Here is a 27,124-nt window from a genome sequence, read left to right as displayed (position 1 = left end):
CTACTTTTCATGTTCTATGATATTTTTTGATCAGATGCGTAGTTCTCGAGATATATCAAGATATTTAAAAGTTCCGAAGCCGCACCAACATAATAGAGATACAGAAACACCGTGGCCCCTTTCTTTGAGATAACTCTGCACTATTGCGAGCTGTAAATGCCACTTCCAGCTTAGCTGTGCAGAAGAAGAACAACAAGAAGAAGAAATATCTCGAAATATGTCCGTCAGGCCCCTTCCCTTGAGATATATCTGCAAATATCTCGGAAACGAAGTGAGCTATGGCAAAATGTTGAGAGACCTTTTTTATAGAGAATTATGTTTCCTACAATTTATGTTCTATGATATTTTTTGATCAGAAGCGTAGTTTTCGAGATATATCGAGATATTTAAAAGTTCCGAAGCCGCACCAACATAATAGAGATACAGAAACACCGTGGCCCCTTTCTTTGAGATAACTCTGCACTAGTGCGAGCCGCAAATGCCACTTCCAGCTTAGCTGTGCAGAAGAAGAACAACAAGAAGAAGAAATATCTCGAAATATGTCCGTCAGACCCCTTCCCTTGAGATGAATCTGCAAATATCTCGGAAACGAAGCGAGCTATGGCAAAATGTTAAGAGACCTTTTTTGTAGAGAATAATGTTTCCTACAATTTACGTTCTATGATATTTTTTGATCAGAAGCGTAGTTCTCGAGATATATCAAGATATTTAAAAGTTCCGAAGCCGCACCAACATAATAGAGATACAGAAACACCGTGGCCCCTTTCTTTGAGATAACTCTGCACTATTGCGAGCTGCAGATGCCACTTCCAGCTTAGCTGTGCAGAGGAAGAACAACAAGAAGAAAAAATATCTCGAAATATGTCCGTCAGGCCAGTTCCTTTGAGCTGAATCTGCAAATATCTCGGAAACGAAGCGAGCTATGGCAAAATGTTAAGAGACCTTTTTTGTAGAGAATTAAGTTTCCTACTTTTTATGTTCTATGATATTTTTTGATCAGATGCGTAGTTCTCGAGATATATCAAGATATCTAAAAGTTCCGAAGCCGCACCAACATAATAGAGATACAGAAACACCGTGGCCCCTTTCTTCGAGATAACTCTGCACTATTGCGAGCTGCAAATGCCACTTCCAGCTTAGCTGTGCAAAAGAAGAACAACAAGAAGAAGAAATATCTCGAAAAATGTCCGTCAGGCCCCTTCCCTTGAGATATATCTGCAAATATCTCGGAAACGAAGCGAGCTATGGCAAAATGTTGAGAGACCTTATTTGTAGAGAATTAAGTTTCCTACTTTTTATGTTCTATGATATTTTTTGATCAGATGCGTAGTTCTCGAGATATATCAAGATATTTAAAAGTTCCGAAGCCGCACCAACATAATAGAGATACAGAAACACCGTGGCCCCTTTCTTTGAGATAACTCTGCACTATTGCGAGCTGCAACTGCCACTTCCAGCTTAGCTGTGCAGAAGAAGACCAACAAGAAGAAGAAATATCTCGAAATATGTCCGTCAGGCCCCTTCCCTTGAGATAAATCTGCAAATATCTCGGAAACGAAGCGAGCTATGGCAAAATGTTAAGAGACCTTATTTGTGGAGAATTAAGTTTCCTACTTTTTATGTTCGATGATATTATTTGATCAGATGCGTAGTTCTCGAGATATATCAAGATATTTAAAAGTTCCGAAGCCGCACCAACATAATAGAGATACAGAAACACCGTGGCCCCTTTCTTTGAGATAACTCTGCACTATTGCGAGCTGCAAATGCCACTTCCAGCTTAGCTGTGCAGAAGAAGAACAACAAGAAGAAGAAATATCTCGAAATATGTCCGTCAGGCCCCTTCCCTTGAGATAAATCTGCATATATCTCGGAAGCGAAGCGAGCTATGGCAAAATGTTAAGAGACCTTTTTGGTAGAGAATTATGTTTCCTACAATTTATGTTCTATGATATTTTTTGATCAGAAGCGTAGTTTTCGAGATATATCAAGATATTTAAAAGTTCCGAAGCCGCACCAACATAATAGAGATACAGAAACACCGTGGCCCCTTTCTTTCAGATAACTCTGCACTATTGCGAGCTGGAAATGCCGCTTCCAGTTTAGCTGTGCAGAAGAAGAACAACAAGAAGAAGAAATATCTCGAAATATGTCCGTCAGGCCCCTTCCCTTGAGATAAATCAGCATATATCTCGGAAACGAAGCGAGCTAAGGTAAAATGTTGAGAGACCTTTTTTGTAGAGAATTAAGTTTTCTACTTTTTATGTTCTATGATATTTTTTGATCAGATGCGTAGTTCTCGAGATATATCAAGATATCTAAAAGTTCCGAAGCCGCACCAACATAATAGAGATACAGAAACACCGTGGCCCCTTTCTTCGAGATAACTCTGCACTATTGCGAGCTGCAAATGCCACTTCCAGCTTAGCTGTGCAGAAGAAGAACAACAAGAAGAAGAAATATCTCGAAAAATGTCCGTCAGGCCCCTTCCCTTGAGATATATCTGCAAATATCTCGGAAACGAAGCGAGCTATGGCAAAATGTTAAGAGACCTTATTTGTAGAGAATTAAGTTTCCTACTTTTTATGTTCTATGATATTTTTTGATCAGATGCGTAGTTCTCGAGATATATCAAGATATTTAAAAGTTCCGAAGCCGCACCAACATAATAGAGATACAGAAACACCGTGGCCCCTTTCTTTGAAATAACTCTGCACTATTGCGAGCTGCAACTGCCACTTCCAGCTTAGCTGTGCAGAAGAAGACCAACAAGAAGAAGAAATATCTCGAAATATGTCCGTCAGGCCCCTTCCCTTGAGATAAATCTGCAAATATCTCGGAAACGAAGCGAGCTATGGCAAAATGTTAAGAGACCTTATTTGTGGAGAATTAAGTTTCCTACTTTTTATGTTCTATGATATTATTTGATCAGATGCGTAGTTCTCGAGATATATCAAGATATTTAAAAGTTCCGAAGCCGCACCAACATAATAGAGATACAGAAACACCGTGGCCCCTTTCTTTGAGATAACTCTGCACTATTGCGAGCTGCAAATGCCACTTCCAGCTTAGCTGTGCAGAAGAAGAACAACAAGAAGAAGAAATATCTCGAAATATGTCCGTCAGGCCCCTTCCCTTGAGATAAATCTGCATATATCTCGGAAGCGAAGCGAGCTATGGCAAAATGTTAAGAGACCTTTTTGGTAGAGAATTATGTTTCCTACAATTTATGTTCTATGATATTTTTTGATCAGAAGCGTAGTTTTCGAGATATATCAAGATATTTAAAAGTTCCGAAGCCGCACCAACATAATAGAGATACAGAAACACCGTGGCCCCTTTCTTTCAGATAACTCTGCACTATTGCGAGCTGGAAATGCCGCTTCCAGTTTAGCTGTGCAGAAGAAGAACAACAAGAAGAAGAAATATCTCGAAATATGTCCGTCAGGCCCCTTCCCTTGAGATAAATCTGCATATATCTCGGAAACGAAGCGAGCTAAGGTAAAATGTTGAGAGACCTTTTTTGTAGAGAATTAAGTTTTCTACTTTTTATGTTCTATGATATTTTTTGATCAGATGCGTAGTTCTCGAGATATATCAAGATATTTAAAAGTTCCGAAGCTGCACCAACATAATAGAGGTACAGAAACACCGTGGCCTCTTTCTTTGAGATAACTCTGCACTATTGCGAGCTGCAAATGCCACTTCGAGCTTAGCTGTGCAGAAGAAGAACAACAAGAAGAAGAAATATCTCGAAATATGTCCGTCAGGCCCCTTCCCTTGAGATAAATCTGCAAATATCTCGGAAACGAAGCGAGCTATGGCAAAATGTTAAGAGACCTTTTTTGTAGAGAATTAAGGTTCCTACTTTTTATCTTCTATGATATTTTTTGATCAAATGCGTAGTTCTCGAGATATATCAAGATATTTAAAAGTTCCGAAGCCGCACCAACATAATAGAGATACAGAAACACCGTGGCCCCTCTCTTTGAGATAACTCTGCACTACTGCGAGCTGGAAATGCCACTTCCAGTTTAGCTGTGCAGAAGAAGAACAACAAGAAGAAGAAATATCTCGAAATATGTCCGTCAGGCCCCTTCCCTTGAGATATATCGGCAAATATCTCGGAAACGAAGCGAGCTATGACAAAATGTTAAGAGACCTTTTTTGTAGAGAATTATGTTTCCTACAATTTATGTTCTATGATATTTTTTGATCAGAAGCGTAGTTTTCGAGATATATCGAGATATTTAAAAGTTCCGAAGCCGCACCAACATAATAGAGATACAGAAACACCGTGGCCCCTTTCTTTGAGATAACTCTGCACTAGTGCGAGCCGCAAATGCCACTTCCAGCTTAGCTGTGCAGAAGAAGAACAACAAGAAGAAGAAATATCTCGAAATATGTCCGTCAGGCCCCTTCCCTTGAGATAAATCTGCAAATATCTCGGAAACGAAGCGAGCTATGGCAAAATGTTAAGAGAGCTTTTTTGTAGAGAATTAAGTTTCCTACTTTTTATGTTCTATGATATTTTTTGATTAGATGCGTAGTTCTCGAGATATATCAAGATATTTAAAAGTTCCGAAGCCGCACCAACATAATAGAGATACAGAAACACCGTGGCCCCTTTCTTTCAGATAACTATGCACTATTGCGAGCTGCAAATGCCACTTCCAGCTTAGCTGTGCAGAAGAACAACAAGAAGAAGAAATATCTCGAAATATGTCCGTCAGGCCCCTTCCCTTGAGATAAATCTGCAAATATCTCGGAAACGAAGCGAGCTATGGCAAAATGTTAAGAGACCTTTTTTGTAGACAATTAAGTTTCCTACTTTTTATGTTGTATGATATTTTTTGATCAGATGCGTAGTTCTCGAGATATATCAAGATATTTAAAAGTTCCGAAGCCGCACCAACATAATAGAGATACAGAAACACCGTGGCCCCTTTCTTTGAGATAACTCTGCACTATTGCGAGCTGCAAATGCCACTTCCAGCTTAGCTGTGCAGAAGAAGAACAACAAGAAGAAGAAATATCTCGAAATATGTCCGTCAGGCCCCTTCCCTTGAGATAAATCTGCAAATATCTCGGAAGCGAAGCGAGCTATGGCAAAATGTTGAGAGACCTTTTTTGTAGAGAATTAAGTTTCCTACTATTTATGTTCTACGATATTTTTGGATCAGATGCGTAGTTCTCGAGATATATCAAGATATTTAAAAGTTCCGAAGCCGCACCAACATAATAGAGATACAGAAACACCGTGGCCCCTTTCTTTGAGATAACTCTGCACTAGAGCGAGCCGGAAATGCCACTTCCAGCTTAGCTGTGCAGAAGAAGAACAACAAGAAGAAGAAATATCTCGAAATATGTCCGTCAGGCCACTTCCCTTGAGATAAATCTGCAAATATCTCGGAAACGAAGCGAGCTATGGCAAAATGTTAAGAGACCTTTTTTGTAGAGAATTATGTTTCCTACTTTTTATGTTCTATGATATTTTTTGATCAGACGCGTAGCTCTCGAGATATATCAAGATATTTAAAAGTTCCGAAGCCGCACCAACATAATAGAGATATAGAAACAGCGTGGCCCCTTTCTTTGAGATATCTCTGCACTATTGCGAGCTGCAAATGCCACTTCCAGCTTAGCTGCGCAGAAGAAGAACAACAAGAAGAAGAAATATCTCGAAATATGTCCGTCAGGCCCCTTCCCTTGAGATAAATCTGCAAATATCTCGGAAACGAAGCGAGCTATGGCAAAATGTTAAGAGACCTTATTTGCAGAGAATTAAGTTTCCTACTTTTTATGTTCTATGATATTTTTTGATCAGATGCGTAGTTCTCGAGATATATCAAGATATTTAAAAGTTCCGAAGCCGCACCAACATAATAGAGATACAGAAACACCGTGGCCCCTTTCTTTGAGATAACTCTGCACTAGAGCGAGCCGCAAATGCCACTTCCAGCTTAGCTGTGCAGAAGAAGAACAACAAGAAGAAGAAATATCTCGAAATATGTCCGTCAGGCCACTTCCCTTGAGATAAATCTGCAAATATCTCGGAAACGAAGCGAGCTATGGCAAAATGTTAAGAGACCTTTTTTGTAGAGAATTATGTTTCCTACTTTTTATGTTCTATGATATTTTTTGATCAGACGCGTAGCTCTCGAGATATATCAAGATATTTAAAAGTTCCGAAGCCGCACCAACATAATAGAGATACAGAAACAGCGTGGCCCCGTTCTTTGAGATATCTCTGCACTATTGCGAGCTGCAAATGCCACTTCCAGCTTAGCTGCGCAGAAGAAGAACAACAAGAAGAAGAAATATCTCGAAATATGTCCGTCAGGCCCCTTCCCTTGAGATAAATCTGCAAATATCTCGGAAACGAAGCGAGCTATGGCAAAATGTTAAGAGACCTTATTTGCAGAGAATTAAGTTTCCTACTTTTTATGTTCTATGATATTTTTTGATCAGATGCGTAGTTCTCGAGATATATCAAGATATTTAAAAGTTCCGAAGCCGCACCAACATAATAGAGATACAGAAACACCGTGGCCCCTTTCTTTGAGATAACTCTGCACTAGAGCGAGCCGCAAATGCCACTTCCAGCTTAGCTGTGCAGAAGAAGAACAACAAGAAGAAGAAATATCTCGAAGTATGTCCGTCAGGCCCCTTCCCTTGAGATAAATCTGCAAATATCTCGGAAACGAAGCGAGCTATGGCAAAATGTTAAGAGACCTTTTTTGTAGACAATTAAGTTTCCTACTTTTTATGTTGTATGATATTTTTTGATCAGATGCGTAGTTCTCGAGATATATCAAGATATTTAAAAGTTCCGAAGCCGCACCAACATAATAGAGATACAGAAACACCGTGGCCCCTTTCTTTGAGATAACTCTGCACTATTGCGAGCTGCAAATGCCACTTCCAGCTTAGCTGTGCAGAAGAAGAACAACAAGAAGAAGAAATATCTCGAAATATGTCCGTCAGGCCCCTTCCCTTGAGATAAATCTGCAAATATCTCGGAAGCGAAGCGAGCTATGGCAAAATGTTGAGAGACCTTTTTTGTAGAGAATTAAGTTTCCTACTATTTATGTTCTACGATATTTTTGGATCAGATGCGTAGTTCTCGAGATATATCAAGATATTTAAAAGTTCCGAAGCCGCACCAACATAATAGAGATACAGAAACACCGTGGCCCCTTTCTTTGAGATAACTCTGCACTAGAGCGAGCCGGAAATGCCACTTCCAGCTTAGCTGTGCAGAAGAAGAACAACAAGAAGAAGAAATATCTCGAAATATGTCCGTCAGGCCACTTCCCTTGAGATAAATCTGCAAATATCTCGGAAACGAAGCGAGCTATGGCAAAATGTTAAGAGACCTTTTTTGTAGAGAATTATGTTTCCTACTTTTTATGTTCTATGATATTTTTTGATCAGACGCGTAGTTCTCGAGATATATCAAGATATTTAAAAGTTCCGAAGCCGCACCAACATAATAGAGATACAGAAACACCGTGGCCCCTTTCTTTGAGATAACTCTGCACTAGAGCGAGCCGCAAATGCCACTTCCAGCTTAGCTGTGCAGAAGAAGAACAACAAGAAGAAGAAATATCTCGAAATATGTCCGTCAGGCCACTTCCCTTGAGATAAATCTGCAAATATCTCGGAAACGAAGCGAGCTATGGCAAAATGTTAAGAGACCTTTTTTGTAGAGAATTATGTTTCCTACTTTTTATGTTCTATGATATTTTTTGATCAGACGCGTAGCTCTCGAGATATATCAAGATATTTAAAAGTTCCGAAGCCGCACCAACATAATAGAGATACAGAAACAGCGTGGCCCCGTTCTTTGAGATATCTCTGCACTATTGCGAGCTGCAAATGCCACTTCCAGCTTAGCTGCGCAGAAGAAGAACAACAAGAAGAAGAAATATCTCGAAATATGTCCGTCAGGCCCCTTCCCTTGAGATAAATCTGCAAATATCTCGGAAACGAAGCGAGCTATGGCAAAATGTTAAGAGACCTTATTTGCAGAGAATTAAGTTTCCTACTTTTTATGTTCTATGATATTTTTTGATCAGATGCGTAGTTCTCGAGATATATCAAGATATTTAAAAGTTCCGAAGCCGCACCAACATAATAGAGATACAGAAACACCGTGGCCCCTTTCTTTGAGATAACTCTGCACTAGAGCGAGCCGCAAATGCCACTTCCAGCTTAGCTGTGCAGAAGAAGAACAACAAGAAGAAGAAATATCTCGAAGTATGTCCGTCAGGCCACTTCCCTTGAGATAAATCTGCAAATATCTCGGAAACGAAGCGAGCTATGGCAAAATGTTAAGAGACCTTTTTTGTAGAGAATTATGTTTCCTACTTTTTATGTTCTATGATATTTTTTGATCAGACGCGTAGCTCTCGAGATATATCAAGATATTTAAAAGTTCCGAAGCCGCACCAACCTAATAGAGATACAGAAACAGCGTGGCCCCTTTCTTTGAGATATCTCTGCACTATTGCGAGCTGCAAATGCCACTTCCAGCTTAGCTGCGCAGAAGAAGAACAACAAGAAGAAGAAATATCTCGAAATATGTCCGTCAGGCCCCTTCCCTTGAGATAAATCTGCAAATATCTCGGAAACGAAGCGAGCTATGGCAAAATGTTAAGAGACCTTATTTGCAGAGAATTAAGTTTCCTGCTTTTTATGTTCTATGATATTTTTTGATCAGAAGCGTAGTTCTCGAGATATATCAAGATATTTAAAAGTTGCGAAACCGCACCAACATAATAGAGATACAGAAACACCGTGGCCCCTTTCTTTGAGATAACTCTGCACTAGTGCGAGCCGCAAATGCCACTTCCAGCTTAGCTGTGCAGAAGAAGAACAACAAGAAGAAGAAATATCTCGAAATATGTCCGTCAGGCCCCTTCCCTTGAGATAAATCTGCAAATATCTCGGAAACGAAGCGAGTTATGGCAAAATGTTAAGAGACCTTTTTTGTAGAGAATTAAGTTTCCTACTTTTTATCTTCTATGATATTTTTTGATCAGATGCGTAGTTCTCGAGATATATCAAGATATTTAAAAGTTCCGAAGCCGCACCAACATAATAGAGATACAGAAACACCGTGGCCCCTTTCTTTGAGATAACTCTGCACTAGTGCGAGCCGCAAATGCCACTTCCAGCTTAGCTGTGCAGAAGAAGAACAACAAGAAGAAGAAATATCTCGAAATATGTCCGTCAGGCCCCTTCCCTTGAGATAAATCTGCAAATATCTCGGAAACGAAGCGAGCTATGGCAAAATGTTAAGAGACCTTTTTTGTAGAGAATTAAGTTTCCTACTTTTTATGTTCTATAATATTTTTTGATCAGATGCGTAGTTCTCGAGATATATCAAGATATTTAAAAGTTCCGAAGCCGCACCAACATAATAGAGATACAGAAACACCGTGGCCCCTTTCTTTGAGATAACTCTGCACTATTGCGAGCTGCAAATGCCACTTCCAGCTTAGCTGTGCAGAGGAAGAACAACAAGAAGAAGAAATATCTCGAAATATGTCCGTCAGGCCAGTTCCTTTGAGCTGAATCTGCAAATATCTCGGAAACGAAGCGAGCTATGGCAAAATGTTAAGAGACGTTTTTTGTAGAGAATTATGTTTCCTACAATTTATGTTCTATGATATTTTTTGATCAGAAGCGTAGTTTTTGAGATATATCGAGATATTTAAAAGTTCCGAAGCCGCACCAACATAATAGGGATACAGAAACACCGTGGCCCCTTTCTTTGAGATAACTCTGCACGATTGCGAGCTGGAAATGCCACTTCCAGTTTAGCTGTGCAGAAGAAGAACAACAAGAAGAAGAAATATCTCGAAATATGTCCATCAGGACCCTTCCCTTGAGATAAATCTGCAAATATCTCGGAAACGAAGCGAGCTATGGCAAAACGTTAAGAGACCTTTTTTGTAGAGAATTAAGTTTCCTACTTTTTATGTTCTATGATATTTTTTGATCAGACGCGTAGTTCTCGAGATATATCAAGATATTTAAAAGTTCCGAAGCCGCACCAACATAATAGAGATACAGAAACACCGTGGCCCCTCTCTTTGAGATAACTCTGCACTATTGCGAGCTGCAAATGCCACTTCCAGCTTAGCTGTGCAGAGGAAGAACAACAAGAAGAAGAAATATCTCGAAATATGTCCGTCAGGCCCCTTCCCTTGAGATAAATCTGCAAATATCTCGGAAACGAAGCGAGCTATGGCAAAATGTTAAGAGACCTTTTTTGTAGAGAATTAAGTTTCCTACTTTTTATGTTCTATAATATTTTTTGATCAGATGCGTAGTTCTCGAGATATATCAAGATATTTAAAAGTTCCGAAGCCGCACCAACATAATAGAGATACAGAAACACCGTGGCCCCTTTCTTTGAGATAACTCTGCACTATTGCGAGCTGCAAATGCCACTTCCAGCTTAGCTGTGCAGAGGAAGAACAACAAGAAGAAGAAATATCTCGAAATATGTCCGTCAGGCCAGTTCCTTTGAGCTGAATCTGCAAATATCTCGGAAACGAAGCGAGCTATGGCAAAATGTTAAGAGACGTTTTTTGTAGAGAATTATGTTTCCTACAATTTATGTTCTATGATATTTTTTGATCAGAAGCGTAGTTTTTGAGATATATCGAGATATTTAAAAGTTCCGAAGCCGCACCAACATAATAGGGATACAGAAACACCGTGGCCCCTTTCTTTGAGATAACTCTGCACGATTGCGAGCTGGAAATGCCACTTCCAGTTTAGCTGTGCAGAAGAAGAACAACAAGAAGAAGAAATATCTCGAAATATGTCCATCAGGACCCTTCCCTTGAGATAAATCTGCAAATATCTCGGAAACGAAGCGAGCTATGGCAAAACGTTAAGAGACCTTTTTTGTAGAGAATTAAGTTTCCTACTTTTTATGTTCTATGATATTTTTTGATCAGACGCGTAGTTCTCGAGATATATCAAGATATTTAAAAGTTCCGAAGCCGCACCAACATAATAGAGATACAGAAACACCGTGGCCCCTCTCTTTGAGATAACTCTGCACTATTGCGAGCTGCAAATGCCACTTCCAGTTTAGCTGTGCAGAAGAAGAACAACAAGAAGAAGAAATATCTCGAAATATGTCCGTTAGGCCCCTTCCCTTGAGATAAATCGGCAAGTATCTCGGAAACGAAGCGAGCTATGGCAAAATGTTGAGAGACCTTTTTTGTAGAGAATTAAGTTTCCTACTTTTTATGTTCTATGATATTTTTTGATCAGACGCGTAGTTCTCGAGATATATCAAGATATTTAAAAGTTCCGAAGCCGCACCAACATAATAGGGATACAGAAACACCGTGGCCCCTTTCTTTGAGATAACTCTGCACTAGTGCGAGCCGCAAATGCCACTTCCAGCTTAGCTGTGCAGAAGAAGAACAACAAGAAGAAGAAATATCTCGAAATATGTCCGTCAGGCCACTTCCCTTGAGATAAATCTGCAAATATCTCGGAAACGAAGCGAGCTATGGCAAAATGTTAAGAGACCTTTTTTGTAGAGAATTATGTTTCCTACTTTTTATGTTCTATGATATTTTTTGATCAGACGCGTAGCTCTCGAGATATATCAAGATATTTAAAAGTTCCGAAGCCGCACCAACCTAATAGAGATACAGAAACAGCGTGGCCCCTTTCTTTGAGATATCTCTGCACTATTGCGAGCTGCAAATGCCACTTCCAGCTTAGCTGCGCAGAAGAAGAACAACAAGAAGAAGGAATATCTCGAAATATGTCCGTCAGGCCCCTTCCCTTGAGATAAATCTGCAAATATCTCGGAAACGAAGCGAGCTATGGCAAAATGTTAAGAGACCTTATTTGCAGAGAATTAAGTTTCCTGCTTTTTATGTTCTATGATATTTTTTGATTAGATGCGTAGTTCTCGAGATATATCAAGATATTTAAAAGTTGCGAAGCCGCACCAACATAATAGAGATACAGAAACACCGTGGCCCCTTTCTTTGAGATAACTCTGCACTATTGCGAGCTGCAAATGCCACTTCCAGCTTAGCTGTGCAGAAGAAGAACAACAAGAAGAAGAAATATCTCGAAATATGTCCGTCAGGCCCCTTCCCTTGAGATACATCTGCAAATATCTCGGAAACGAAGCGAGCTATGGCAAAATGTTAAGAGACCTTTTTTGTATGGAATTATGTTTCCTACTTTTTATGTTCTATGATATTTTTTGATCAGACGCGTAGTTCTCGAGATATATCAAGATATTTAAAAGTTCCGAAGCCGCACCAACATAATAGAGATACAGAAACACCGTGGCTCCTTTCTTTTAGATAACTCTGCACTATTGCGACCTGGAAATGCCACTTCCAGTTTAGCTGTGCAGAAGAAGAACAACAAGAAGAAGAAATATCTCGAAATAAGTCCGTTAGGCCCCTTCCCTTGAGATAAATCTGCAAATATCTCGGAAACGAAGCGAGCTATGGCAAAATGTTAAGAGACCTTTTTTGTAGAGAATTAAGTTTCCTACGTTTTATGTTGTATGATATTTTTTGATCAGATGCGTAGTTCTCGAGATATATCAAGATATTTAAAAGTTCCGAAGCCGCACCAACATAATAGAGATACAGAAACACCGTGGCCCCTTTCTTTGAGATAACTCTGTACTAGTGCGAGCCGCAAATGCCACTTCCAGCTTAGCTGTGCAGAAGAAGAACAACAAGAAGAAGAAATATCACGAAATATGTCCGTTAGGCCCCTTCCCTTGAGATAAATCTGCAAATATCTCGGAAACGAAGCGAGTTATGGCAAAATGTTAAGAGACCTTTTTTGTAGCGAATTAAGTTTCCTACTTTTTATGTTCTATGATATTTTTTGATCAGATGCGTAGTTCTCGAGATATATCAAGATATTTAAAAGTTCCGAAGCCGCACCAACATAATAGAGATACAGAAACACCGTGGCCCCTCTCTTTGAGATAACTCTGCACAATTGCGAGCTGCAAATGCCACTTCCAGCTTAGCTGTGCAGAAGAAGAACAACAAGAAGAAGAAATATCTCGAAATATGTCCGTCAGGCCCCTTCCCTTGAGATAAATCTGCAAATATCTCGGAAACGAAGCGCGCTATTGCAAAATGTTAAGAGACCTTTTTTGTAGAGAATTGAGTTTCCTACTTTTTATGTTCTATGATATTTTTTGATCAGATGCGTAGTTCTCGAGATATATCAAGATATTTAAAAGTTCCGAAGCCGCACCAACATAATAGAGATACAGAAACACCGTGGCCCCTTTCTTTGAGATAACTCTGTACTATTGCGAGCTGGAAATGCCACTTCCAGTTTAGCTGTGCAGAAGAAGAACAACAAGAAGAAGAAATATCTCGAAATATGTCCGTTAGGCCCCTTCCCTTGAGATAAATCTGCAAATATCTCGGAAACGAAGCGAGCTATGGCAAAATGTTAAGAGACGTTTTTTGTAGAGAATTATGTTTCCTACAATTTATGTTCTATGATATTTTTTGATCAGAAGCGTAGTTTTCGAGATATATCGAGATATTTAAAAGTTCCGAAGCAGCACCAACATAATAGAGATACAGAAACACCGTGGCCCCTCTCTTTGAGATAACTCTGCACTATTGCGAGCTGGAAATGCCACTTCCAGTTTAGCTGTGCAGAAGAAGAACAACAAGAAGAAGAAATATCTCGAAATATGTCCGTCGGGCCCCTTCCCTTGAGATAAATCTGCAAATATCTCGGAAACGAAGCGAGCTATGGCAAAATGTTAAGAGACCTTTTTTGTAGAGAATTAAGTTTCCTACTTTTTATGTTCTATGATATTTTTTGATCAGAAGCGTAGTTTTCGAGATATATCGAGATATTTAAAAGTTCCGAAGCCGCACCAACATAATAGGGATACAGAAACACCGTGGCCCCTTTCTTTGAGATAACTCTGCAGTATTGCGAGCTGTAAATGCCACTTCCAGCTTAGCTGTGCAGAAGAAGAACAACAAGAAGAAGAAATATCTCGAAATATGTCCGTCAGGCCCCTTCCCTTGAGATAAATCTGCAAATATCTCGGAAACGAAGCGAGCTATGGCAAAATGTTAAGAGACCTTTTTTGTAGAGAATTAAGTTTCCTACTTTTTATGTTCTATAATATTTTTTGATCAGATGCGTAGTTCTCGAGATATATCAAGATATTTAAAAGTTCCGAAGCCGCACCAACATAATAGAGATACAGAAACACCGTGGCCCCTTTCTTTGAGATAACTCTGCACTATTGCGAGCTGCAAATGCCACTTCCAGCTTAGCTGTGCAGAGGAAGAACAACAAGAAGAAGAAATATCTCGAAATATGTCCGTCAGGCCAGTTCCTTTGAGCTGAATCTGCAAATATCTCGGAAACGAAGCGAGCTATGGCAAAATGTTAAGAGACGTTTTTTGTAGAGAATTATGTTTCCTACAATTTATGTTCTATGATATTTTTTGATCAGAAGCGTAGTTTTTGAGATATATCGAGATATTTAAAAGTTCCGAAGCCGCACCAACATAATAGGGATACAGAAACACCGTGGCCCCTTTCTTTGAGATAACTCTGCACGATTGCGAGCTGGAAATGCCACTTCCAGTTTAGCTGTGCAGAAGAAGAACAACAAGAAGAAGAAATACCTCGAAATATGTCCATCAGGACCCTTCCCTTGAGATAAATCTGCAAATATCTCGGAAACGAAGCGAGCTATGGCAAAACGTTAAGAGACCTTTTTTGTAGAGAATTAAGTTTCCTACTTTTTATGTTCTATGATATTTTTTGATCAGACGCGTAGTTCTCGAGATATATCAAGATATTTAAAAGTTCCGAAGCCGCACCAACATAATAGAGATACAGAAACACCGTGGCCCCTCTCTTTGAGATAACTCTGCACTATTGCGAGCTGCAAATGCCACTTCCAGTTTAGCTGTGCAGAAGAAGAACAACAAGAAGAAGAAATATCTCGAAGTATGTCCGTCAGGCCACTTCCCTTGAGATAAATCTGCAAATATCTCGGAAACGAAGCGAGCTATGGCAAAATGTTAAGAGACCTTTTTTGTAGAGAATTATGTTTCCTACTTTTTATGTTCTATGATATTTTTTGATCAGACGCGTAGCTCTCGAGATATATCAAGATATTTAAAAGTTCCGAAGCCGCACCAACCTAATAGAGATACAGAAACAGCGTGGCCCCTTTCTTTGAGATATCTCTGCACTATTGCGAGCTGCAAATGCCACTTCCAGCTTAGCTGCGCAGAAGAAGAACAACAAGAAGAAGAAATATCTCGAAATATGTCCGTCAGGCCCCTTCCCTTGAGATAAATCTGCAAATATCTCGGAAACGAAGCGAGCTATGGCAAAATGTTAAGAGACCTTATTTGCAGAGAATTAAGTTTCCTGCTTTTTATGTTCTATGATATTTTTTGATCAGAAGCGTAGTTCTCGAGATATATCAAGATATTTAAAAGTTGCGAAACCGCACCAACATAATAGAGATACAGAAACACCGTGGCCCCTTTCTTTGAGATAACTCTGCACTAGTGCGAGCCGCAAATGCTACTTCCAGCTTAGCTGTGCAGAAGAAGAACAACAAGAAGAAGAAATATCTCGAAATATGTCCGTCAGGCCCCTTCCCTTGAGATAAATCTGCAAATATCTCGGAAACGAAGCGAGTTATGGCAAAATGTTAAGAGACCTTTTTTGTAGAGAATTAAGTTTCCTACTTTTTATCTTCTATGATATTTTTTGATCAGATGCGTAGTTCTCGAGATATATCAAGATATTTAAAAGTTCCGAAGCCGCACCAACATAATAGAGATACAGAAACACCGTGGCCCCTTTCTTTGAGATAACTCTGCACTAGTGCGAGCCGCAAATGCCACTTCCAGCTTAGCTGTGCAGAAGAAGAACAACAAGAAGAAGAAATATCTCGAAATATGTCCGTCAGGCCCCTTCCCTTGAGATAAATCTGCAAATATCTCGGAAACGAAGCGAGCTATGGCAAAATGTTAAGAGACCTTTTTTGTAGAGAATTAAGTTTCCTACTTTTTATGTTCTATAATATTTTTTGATCAGATGCGTAGTTCTCGAGATATATCAAGATATTTAAAAGTTCCGAAGCCGCACCAACATAATAGAGATACAGAAACACCGTGGCCCCTTTCTTTGAGATAACTCTGCACTATTGCGAGCTGCAAATGCCACTTCCAGCTTAGCTGTGCAGAGGAAGAACAACAAGAAGAAGAAATATCTCGAAATATGTCCGTCAGGCCAGTTCCTTTGAGCTGAATCTGCAAATATCTCGGAAACGAAGCGAGCTATGGCAAAATGTTAAGAGACGTTTTTTGTAGAGAATTATGTTTCCTACAATTTATGTTCTATGATATTTTTTGATCAGAAGCGTAGTTTTTGAGATATATCGAGATATTTAAAAGTTCCGAAGCCGCACCAACATAATAGGGATACAGAAACACCGTGGCCCCTTTCTTTGAGATAACTCTGCACGATTGCGAGCTGGAAATGCCACTTCCAGTTTAGCTGTGCAGAAGAAGAACAACAAGAAGAAGAAATATCTCGAAATATGTCCATCAGGACCCTTCCCTTGAGATAAATCTGCAAATATCTCGGAAACGAAGCGAGCTATGGCAAAACGTTAAGAGACCTTTTTTGTAGAGAATTAAGTTTCCTACTTTTTATGTTCTATGATATTTTTTGATCAGACGCGTAGTTCTCGAGATATATCAAGATATTTAAAAGTTCCGAAGCCGCACCAACATAATAGAGATACAGAAACACCGTGGCCCCTCTCTTTGAGATAACTCTGCACTATTGCGAGCTGCAAATGCCACTTCCAGTTTAGCTGTGCAGAAGAAGAACAACAAGAAGAAGAAATATCTCGAAATATGTCCGTTAGGCCCCTTCCCTTGAGATAAATCGGCAAGTATCTCGGAAACGAAGCGAGCTATGGCAAAATGTTGAGAGACCTTTTTTGTAGAGAATTAAGTTTCCTACTTTTTATGTTCTATGATATTTTTTGATCAGACGCGTAGTTCTCGAGATATATCAAGATATTTAAAAGTTCCGAAGCCGCACCAACATAATAGGGATACAGAAACACCGTGGCCCCTTTCTTTGAGATAACTCTGCACTAGTGCGAGCCGCAAATGCCACTTCCAGCTTAGCTGTGCAGAAGAAGAACAACAAGAAGAAGAAATATCTCGAAATATGTCCGTCAGGCCACTTCCCTTGAGATAAATCTGCAAATATCTCGGAAACGAAGCGAGCTATGGCAAAATGTTAAGAGACCTTTTTTGTAGAGAATTATGTTTCCTACTTTTTATGTTCTATGATATTTTTTGATCAGACGCGTAGCTCTCGAGATATATCAAGATATTTAAAAGTTCCGAAGCCGCACCAACCTAATAGAGATACAGAAACAGCGTGGCCCCTTTCTTTGAGATATCTCTGCACTATTGCGAGCTGCAAATGCCACTTCCAGCTTAGCTGCGCAGAAGAAGAACAACAAGAAGAAGAAATATCTCGAAATATGTCCGTCAGGCCCCTTCCCTTGAGATAAATCTGCAAATATCTCGGAAACGAAGCGAGCTATGGCAAAATGTTAAGAGACCTTATTTGCAGAGAATTAAGTTTCCTGCTTTTTATGTTCTATGATATTTTTTGATCAGAAGCGTAGTTCTCGAGATATATCAAGATATTTAAAAGTTGCGAAACCGCACCAACATAATAGAGATACAGAAACACCGTGGCCCCTTTCTTTGAGATAACTCTGCACTAGTGCGAGCCGCAAATGCCACTTCCAGCTTAGCTGTGCAGAAGAAGAACAACAAGAAGAAGAAATATCTCGAAATATGTCCGTCAGGCCCCTTCCCTTGAGATAAATCTGCAAATATCTCGGAAACGAAGCGAGTTATGGCAAAATGTTAAGAGACCTTTTTTGTAGAGAATTAAGTTTCCTACTTTTTATCTTCTATGATATTTTTTGATCAGATGCGTAGTTCTCGAGATATATCAAGATATTTAAAAGTTCCGAAGCCGCACCAACATAATAGAGATACAGAAACACCGTGGCCCCTTTCTTTGAGATAACTCTGCACTAGTGCGAGCCGCAAATGCCACTTCCAGCTTAGCTGTGCAGAAGAAGAACAACAAGAAGAAGAAATATCTCGAAATATGTCCGTCAGGCCCCTTCCCTTGAGATAAATCTGCAAATATCTCGGAAACGAAGCGAGCTATGGCAAAATGTTAAGAGACCTTTTTTGTAGAGAATTAAGTTTCCTACTTTTTATGTTCTATAATATTTTTTGATCAGATGCGTAGTTCTCGAGATATATCAAGATATTTAAAAGTTCCGAAGCCGCACCAACATAATAGAGATACAGAAACACCGTGGCCCCTTTCTTTGAGATAACTCTGCACTATTGCGAGCTGCAAATGCCACTTCCAGCTTAGCTGTGCAGAGGAAGAACAACAAGAAGAAGAAATATCTCGAAATATGTCCGTCAGGCCAGTTCCTTTGAGCTGAATCTGCAAATATCTCGGAAACGAAGCGAGCTATGGCAAAATGTTAAGAGACGTTTTTTGTAGAGAATTATGTTTCCTACAATTTATGTTCTATGATATTTTTTGATCAGAAGCGTAGTTTTTGAGATATATCGAGATATTTAAAAGTTCCGAAGCCGCACCAACATAATAGGGATACAGAAACACCGTGGCCCCTTTCTTTGAGATAACTCTGCACGATTGCGAGCTGGAAATGCCACTTCCAGTTTAGCTGTGCAGAAGAAGAACAACAAGAAGAAGAAATATCTCGAAATATGTCCATCAGGACCCTTCCCTTGAGATAAATCTGCAAATATCTCGGAAACGAAGCGAGCTATGGCAAAACGTTAAGAGACCTTTTTTGTAGAGAATTAAGTTTCCTACTTTTTATGTTCTATGATATTTTTTGATCAGACGCGTAGTTCTCGAGATATATCAAGATATTTAAAAGTTCCGAAGCCGCACCAACATAATAGAGATACAGAAACACCGTGGCCCCTCTCTTTGAGATAACTCTGCACTATTGCGAGCTGCAAATGCCACTTCCAGTTTAGCTGTGCAGAAGAAGAACAACAAGAAGAAGAAATATCTCGAAATATGTCCGTTAGGCCCCTTCCCTTGAGATAAATCGGCAAGTATCTCGGAAACGAAGCGAGCTATGGCAAAATGTTGAGAGACCTTTTTTGTAGAGAATTAAGTTTCCTACTTTTTATGTTCTATGATATTTTTTGATCAGACGCGTAGTTCTCGAGATATATCAAGATATTTAAAAGTTCCGAAGCCGCACCAACATAATAGGGATACAGAAACACCGTGGCCCCTTTCTTTGAGATAACTCTGCACTAGTGCGAGCCGCAAATGCCACTTCCAGCTTAGCTGTGCAGAAGAAGAACAACAAGAAGAAGAAATATCTCGAAATATGTCCGTCAGGCCACTTCCCTTGAGATAAATCTGCAAATATCTCGGAAACGAAGCGAGCTATGGCAAAATGTTAAGAGACCTTTTTTGTAGAGAATTATGTTTCCTACTTTTTATGTTCTATGATATTTTTTGATCAGACGCGTAGCTCTCGAGATATATCAAGATATTTAAAAGTTCCGAAGCCGCACCAACCTAATAGAGATACAGAAACAGCGTGGCCCCTTTCTTTGAGATATCTCTGCACTATTGCGAGCTGCAAATGCCACTTCCAGCTTAGCTGCGCAGAAGAAGAACAACAAGAAGAAGAAATATCTCGAAATATGTCCGTCAGGCCCCTTCCCTTGAGATAAATCTGCAAATATCTCGGAAACGAAGCGAGCTATGGCAAAATGTTAAGAGACCTTATTTGCAGAGAATTAAGTTTCCTGCTTTTTATGTTCTATGATATTTTTTGATTAGATGCGTAGTTCTCGAGATATATCAAGATATTTAAAAGTTGCGAAGCCGCACCAACATAATAGAGATACAGAAACACCGTGGCCCCTTTCTTTGAGATAACTCTGCACTATTGCGAGCTGCAAATGCCACTTCCAGCTTAGCTGTGCAGAAGAAGAACAACAAGAAGAAGAAATATCTCGAAATATGTCCGTCAGGCCCCTTCCCTTGAGATAAATCTGCAAATATCTCGGAAACGAAGCGAGCTATGGCAAAATGTTAAGAGACCTTTTTTGTATGGAATTATGTTTCCTACTTTTTATGTTCTATGATATTTTTTGATCAGACGCGTAGTTCTCGAGATATATCAAGATATTTAAAAGTTCCGAAGCCGCACCAACCTAATAGAGATACAGAAACAGCGTGGCCCCTTTCTTTGAGATATCTCTGCACTATTGCGAGCTGCAAATGCCACTTCTAGTTTAGCTGTGCAGAAGAAGAACAACAAGAAGAAGAAATATCTCGAAATATGTCCGTCGGGCCCCTTCCCTTGAGATAAATCTGCAAATATCTCGGAAACGAAGCGAGCTATGGCAAAATGTTAAGAGACCTTTTTTGTAGAGAATTAAGTTTCCTACTTTTTATGTTCTATGATATTTTTTGATCAGAAGCGTAGTTTTCGAGATATATCGAGATATTTAAAAGTTCCGAAGCCGCACCAACATAATAGGGATACAGAAACACCGTGGCCCCTTTCTTTGAGATAACTCTGCAGTATTGCGAGCTGTAAATGCCACTTCCAGCTTAGCTGTGCAGAAGAAGAACAACAAGAAGAAGAAATATCTCGAAATATGTCCGTCAGGCCCCTTCCCTTGAGATAAATCTGCAAATATCTCGGAAACGAAGCGAGCTGTGGCAAAATGTTAAGAGACCTTTTTTGTAGAGAATTAAGTTTCCTACTTTTTATGTTCTATAATATTTTTTGATCAGATGCGTAGTTCTCGAGATATATCAAGATATTTAAAAGTTCCGAAGCCGCACCAACATAATAGAGATACAGAAACACCGTGGCCCCTTTCTTTGAGATAACTCTGCACTATTGCGAGCTGCAAATGCCACTTCCAGCTTAGCTGTGCAGAGGAAGAACAACAAGAAGAAGAAATATCTCGAAATATGTCCGTCAGGCCAGTTCCTTTGAGCTGAATCTGCAAATATCTCGGAAACGAAGCGAGCTATGGCAAAATGTTAAGAGACGTTTTTTGTAGAGAATTATGTTTCCTACAATTTATGTTCTATGATATTTTTTGATCAGAAGCGTAGTTTTTGAGATATATCGAGATATTTAAAAGTTCCGAAGCCGCACCAACATAATAGGGATACAGAAACACCGTGGCCCCTTTCTTTGAGATAACTCTGCACGATTGCGAGCTGGAAATGCCACTTCCAGTTTAGCTGTGCAGAAGAAGAACAACAAGAAGAAGAAATATCTCGAAATATGTCCATCAGGACCCTTCCCTTGAGATAAATCTGCAAATATCTCGGAAACGAAGCGAGCTATGGCAAAACGTTAAGAGACCTTTTTTGTAGAGAATTAAGTTTCCTACTTTTTATGTTCTATGATATTTTTTGATCAGACGCGTAGTTCTCGAGATATATCAAGATATTTAAAAGTTCCGAAGCCGCACCAACATAATAGAGATACAGAAACACCGTGGCCCCTCTCTTTGAGATAACTCTGCACTATTGCGAGCTGCAAATGCCACTTCCAGTTTAGCTGTGCAGAAGAAGAACAACAAGAAGAAGAAATATCTCGAAATATGTCCGTTAGGCCCCTTCCCTTGAGATAAATCGGCAAGTATCTCGGAAACGAAGCGAGCTATGGCAAAATGTTGAGAGACCTTTTTTGTAGAGAATTAAGTTTCCTACTTTTTATGTTCTATGATATTTTTTGATCAGACGCGTAGTTCTCGAGATATATCAAGATATTTAAAAGTTCCGAAGCCGCACCAACATAATAGGGATACAGAAACACCGTGGCCCCTTTCTTTGAGATAACTCTGCACTAGTGCGAGCCGCAAATGCCACTTCCAGCTTAGCTGTGCAGAAGAAGAACAACAAGAAGAAGAAATATCTCGAAATATGTCCGTCAGGCCACTTCCCTTGAGATAAATCTGCAAATATCTCGGAAACGAAGCGAGCTATGGCAAAATGTTAAGAGACCTTTTTTGTAGAGAATTATGTTTCCTACTTTTTATGTTCTATGATATTTTTTGATCAGACGCGTAGCTCTCGAGATATATCAAGATATTTAAAAGTTCCGAAGCCGCACCAACCTAATAGAGATACAGAAACAGCGTGGCCCCTTTCTTTGAGATATCTCTGCACTATTGCGAGCTGCAAATGCCACTTCCAGCTTAGCTGCGCAGAAGAAGAACAACAAGAAGAAGAAATATCTCGAAATATGTCCGTCAGGCCCCTTCCCTTGAGATAAATCTGCAAATATCTCGGAAACGAAGCGAGCTATGGCAAAATGTTAAGAGACCTTTTTTGTATGGAATTATGTTTCCTACTTTTTATGTTCTATGATATTTTTTGATCAGACGCGTAGTTCTCGAGATATATCAAGATATTTAAAAGTTCCGAAGCCGCACCAACATAATAGAGATACAGAAACACCGTGGCTCCTTTCTTTTAGATAACTCTGCACTATTGCGACCTGGAAATGCCACTTACAGTTTAGCTGTGCAGAAGAAGAACAACAAGAAGAAGAAATATCTCGAAATAAGTCCGTTAGGCCCCTTCCCTTGAGATAAATCTGCAAATATCTCGGAAACGAAGCGAGCTATGGCAAAATGTTAAGAGACCTTTTTTGTAGAGAATTAAGTTTCCTACGTTTTATGTTGTATGATATTTTTTGATCAGATGCGTAGTTCTCGAGATATATCAAGATATTTAAAAGTTCCGAAGCCGCACCAACATAATAGAGATACAGAAACACCGTGGCCCCTTTCTTTGAGATAACTCTGTACTAGTGCGAGCCGCAAATGCCACTTCCAGCTTAGCTGTGCAGAAGAAGAACAACAAGAAGAAGAAATATCACGAAATATGTCCGTTAGGCCCCTTCCCTTGAGATAAATCTGCAAATATCTCGGAAACGAAGCGAGTTATGGCAAAATGTTAAGAGACCTTTTTTGTAGCGAATTAAGTTTCCTACTTTTTATGTTCTATGATATTTTTTGATCAGATGCGTAGTTCTCGAGATATATCAAGATATTTAAAAGTTCCGAAGCCGCACCAACATAATAGAGATACAGAAACACCGTGGCCCCTCTCTTTGAGATAACTCTGCACAATTGCGAGCTGCAAATGCCACTTCCAGCTTAGCTGTGCAGAAGAAGAACAACAAGAAGAAGAAATATCTCGAAATATGTCCGTCAGGCCCCTTCCCTTGAGATAAATCTGCAAATATCTCGGAAACGAAGCGAGCTATTGCAAAATGTTAAGAGACCTTTTTTGTAGAGAATTGAGTTTCCTACTTTTTATGTTCTATGATATTTTTTGATCAGATGCGTAGTTCTCGAGATATATCAAGATATTTAAAAGTTCCGAAGCCGCACCAACATAATAGAGATACAGAAACACCGTGGCCCCTTTCTTTGAGATAACTCTGTACTATTGCGAGCTGGAAATGCCACTTCCAGTTTAGCTGTGCAGAAGAAGAACAACAAGAAGAAGAAATATCTCGAAATATGTCCGTTAGGCCCCTTCCCTTGAGATAAATCTGCAAATATCTCGGAAACGAAGCGAGCTATGGCAAAATGTTAAGAGACGTTTTTTGTAGAGAATTATGTTTCCTACAATTTATGTTCTATGATATTTTTTGATCAGAAGCGTAGTTTTCGAGATATATCGAGATATTTAAAAGTTCCGAAGCAGCACCAACATAATAGAGATACAGAAACACCGTGGCCCCTCTCTTTGAGATAACTCTGCACTATTGCGAGCTGGAAATGCCACTTCCAGTTTAGCTGTGCAGAAGAAGAACAACAAGAAGAAGAAATATCTCGAAATATGTCCGTCAGGCCCCTTCCCTTGAGATAAATCTGCAAATATCTCGGAAACGAAGCGAGCTATGGCAAAATGTTGAGAGACCGTTTTTGTAGAGAATTAAGTTTCCTACTTTTTATGTTCTATGATATTTTTTGATCAGATGCGTAGTTCTCGAGATATATCAAGATATTTAAAAGTTCCGAAGCCGCACCAACATAATAGAGATACAGAAACACCGTGGCCGCTCTCTTTGAGATAACTCTGCACTATTGCGAGCTGGAAATGCCACTTCCAGTTTAGCTGTGCAGAAGAAGAACAACAAGAAGAAGAAATATCTCGAAATATGTCCGTCGGGCCCCTTCCCTTGAGATAAATCTGCAAATATCTCGGAAACGAAGCGAGCTATGGCAAAATGTTAAGAGACCTTTTTTGTAGAGAATTAAGTTTCCTACTTTTTATGTTCTATGATATTTTTTGATCAGAAGCGTAGTTTTCGAGATATATCGAGATATTTAAAAGTTCCGAAGCCGCACCAACATAATAGGGATACAGAAACACCGTGGCCCCTTTCTTTGAGATAACTCTGCAGTATTGCGAGCTGTAAATGCCACTTCCAGCTTAGCTGTGCAGAAGAAGAACAACAAGAAGAAGAAATATCTCGAAATATGTCCATCAGAACCCTTCCCTTGAGATAAATCTGCAAATATCTCGGAAACGAAGCGAGTTATGGCAAAATGTTAAGAGACCTTTTTTGTAGAGAATTGAGTTTCCTACTTTTTATGTTCTATGATATTTTTTGATCAGAAGCGTAGTTTTCGAGATATATCGAGATATTTAAAAGTTCCGAAGCAGCACCAACATAATAGAGATACAGAAACACCGTGGCCCCTCTCTTTGAGATAACTCTGCACTATTGCGAGCTGGAAATGCCACTTCCAGTTTAGCTGTGCAGAAGAAGAACAACAAGAAGAAGAAATATCTCGAAATATGTCCGTCAGGCCCCTTCCCTTGAGATAAATCTGCAAATATCTCGGAAACGAAGCGAGCTATTGCAAAATGTTAAGAGACCTTTTTTGTAGAGAATTGAGTTTCCTACTTTTTATGTTCTATGATATTTTTTGATCAGATGCGTAGTTCTCGAGATATATCAAGATATTTAAAAGTTAAGAAGCCGCACCAACATAATAGAGATACAGAAACACCGTGGCCCCTTTCTTTGAGATAACTCTGCACTATTGCGAGCTGGAAATGCCACTTCCAGTTTAGCTGTGCAGAAGAAGAACAACAAGAAGAAGAAATATCTCGAAATATGTCCGTTAGGCCCCTTCCCTTGAGATAAATCTGCAAATATCTCGGAAACGAAGCGAGCTATGGCAGAATGTTAAGAGACCTTTTTTGTAGAGAATTAAGTTTCCTACGTTTTATGTTGTATGATATTTTTTGATCAGATGCGTAGTTCTCGAGATATATCAAGATATTTAAAAGTTCCGAAGCCGCACCAACATAATAGAGATACAGAAACACCGTGGCCCCTCTCTTTGAGATAACTCTGCACTATTGCGAGCTGCAAATGCCACTTCCAGTTTAGCTGTGCAGAAGAAGAACAACAAGAAGAAGAAATATCTCGAAATATGTCCGTTAGGCCCCTTCCCTTGAGATAAATCGGCAAGTATCTCGGAAACGAAGCGAGCTATGGCAAAATGTTGAGAGACCTTTTTTGTAGAGAATTAAGTTTCCTACTTTTTATGTTCTATGATATTTTTTGATCAGATGCGTAGATCTCGAGATATATCAAGATATTTAAAAGTTCCGAAGCCGCACCAACATAATAGAGATACAGAAACACCGTGGCCCCTTTCTTTGAGATAACTCTGCACTATTGCGAGCTGCAAATGCCACTTCCAGCTTAGCTGTGCAGAAGAAGAACAACAAGAAGAAGAAATATCTCGAAATATGTCCGTCAGGCCCCTTCCCTTGAGATAAATCTGCAAATATCTCGGAAACGAAGCGAGCTATGGCAAAATGTTAAGAGACCTTTTTTGTATGGAATTATGTTTCCTACTTTTTATGTTCTATGATATTTTTTGATCAGACGCGTAGTTCTCGAGATATATCAAGATATTTAAAAGTTCCGAAGCCGCACCAACATAATAGAGATACAGAAACACCGTGGCTCCTTTCTTTTAGATAACTCTGCACTATTGCGACCTGGAAATGCCACTTCCAGTTTAGCTGTGCAGAAGAAGAACAACAAGAAGAAGAAATATCACGAAATATGTCCGTTAGGCCCCTTCCCTTGAGATAAATCTGCAAATATCTCGGAAACGAAGCGAGTTATGGCAAAATGTTAAGAGACCTTTTTTGTAGAGAATTGAGTTTCCTACTTTTTATGTTCTATGATATTTTTTGATCAGAAGCGTAGTTTTCGAGATATATCGAGATATTTAAAAGTTCCGAAGCAGCACCAACATAATAGAGATACAGAAACACCGTGGCCCCTCTCTTTGAGATAACTCTGCACTATTGCGAGCTGGAAATGCCACTTCCAGTTTAGCTGTGCAGAAGAAGAACAACAAGAAGAAGAAATATCTCGAAATATGTCCGTCAGGCCCCTTCCCTTGAGATAAATCTGCAAATATCTCGGAAACGAAGCGAGCTATTGCAAAATGTTAAGAGACCTTTTTTGTAGAGAATTGAGTTTCCTACTTTTTATGTTCTATGATATTTTTTGATCAGATGCGTAGTTCTCGAGATATATCAAGATATTTAAAAGTTAAGAAGCCGCACCAACATAATAGAGATACAGAAACACCGTGGCCCCTTTCTTTGAGATAACTCTGCACTATTGCGAGCTGGAAATGCCACTTCCAGTTTAGCTGTGCAGAAGAAGAACAACAAGAAGAAGAAATATCTCGAAATATGTCCGTTAGGCCCCTTCCCTTGAGATAAATCTGCAAATATCTCGGAAACGAAGCGAGCTATGGCAGAATGTTAAGAGACCTTTTTTGTAGAGAATTAAGTTTCCTACGTTTTATGTTGTATGATATTTTTTGATCAGATGCGTAGTTCTCGAGATATATCAAGATATTTAAAAGTTCCGAAG

Source organism: Osmia lignaria, chromosome 1 (genome assembly GCF_051020975.1).
Source record: "Osmia lignaria lignaria isolate PbOS001 chromosome 1, iyOsmLign1, whole genome shotgun sequence".
Lineage (NCBI taxonomy): Eukaryota > Metazoa > Arthropoda > Insecta > Hymenoptera > Megachilidae > Osmia > Osmia lignaria.
Note: the sequence above shows the minus strand (reverse complement) of the source record.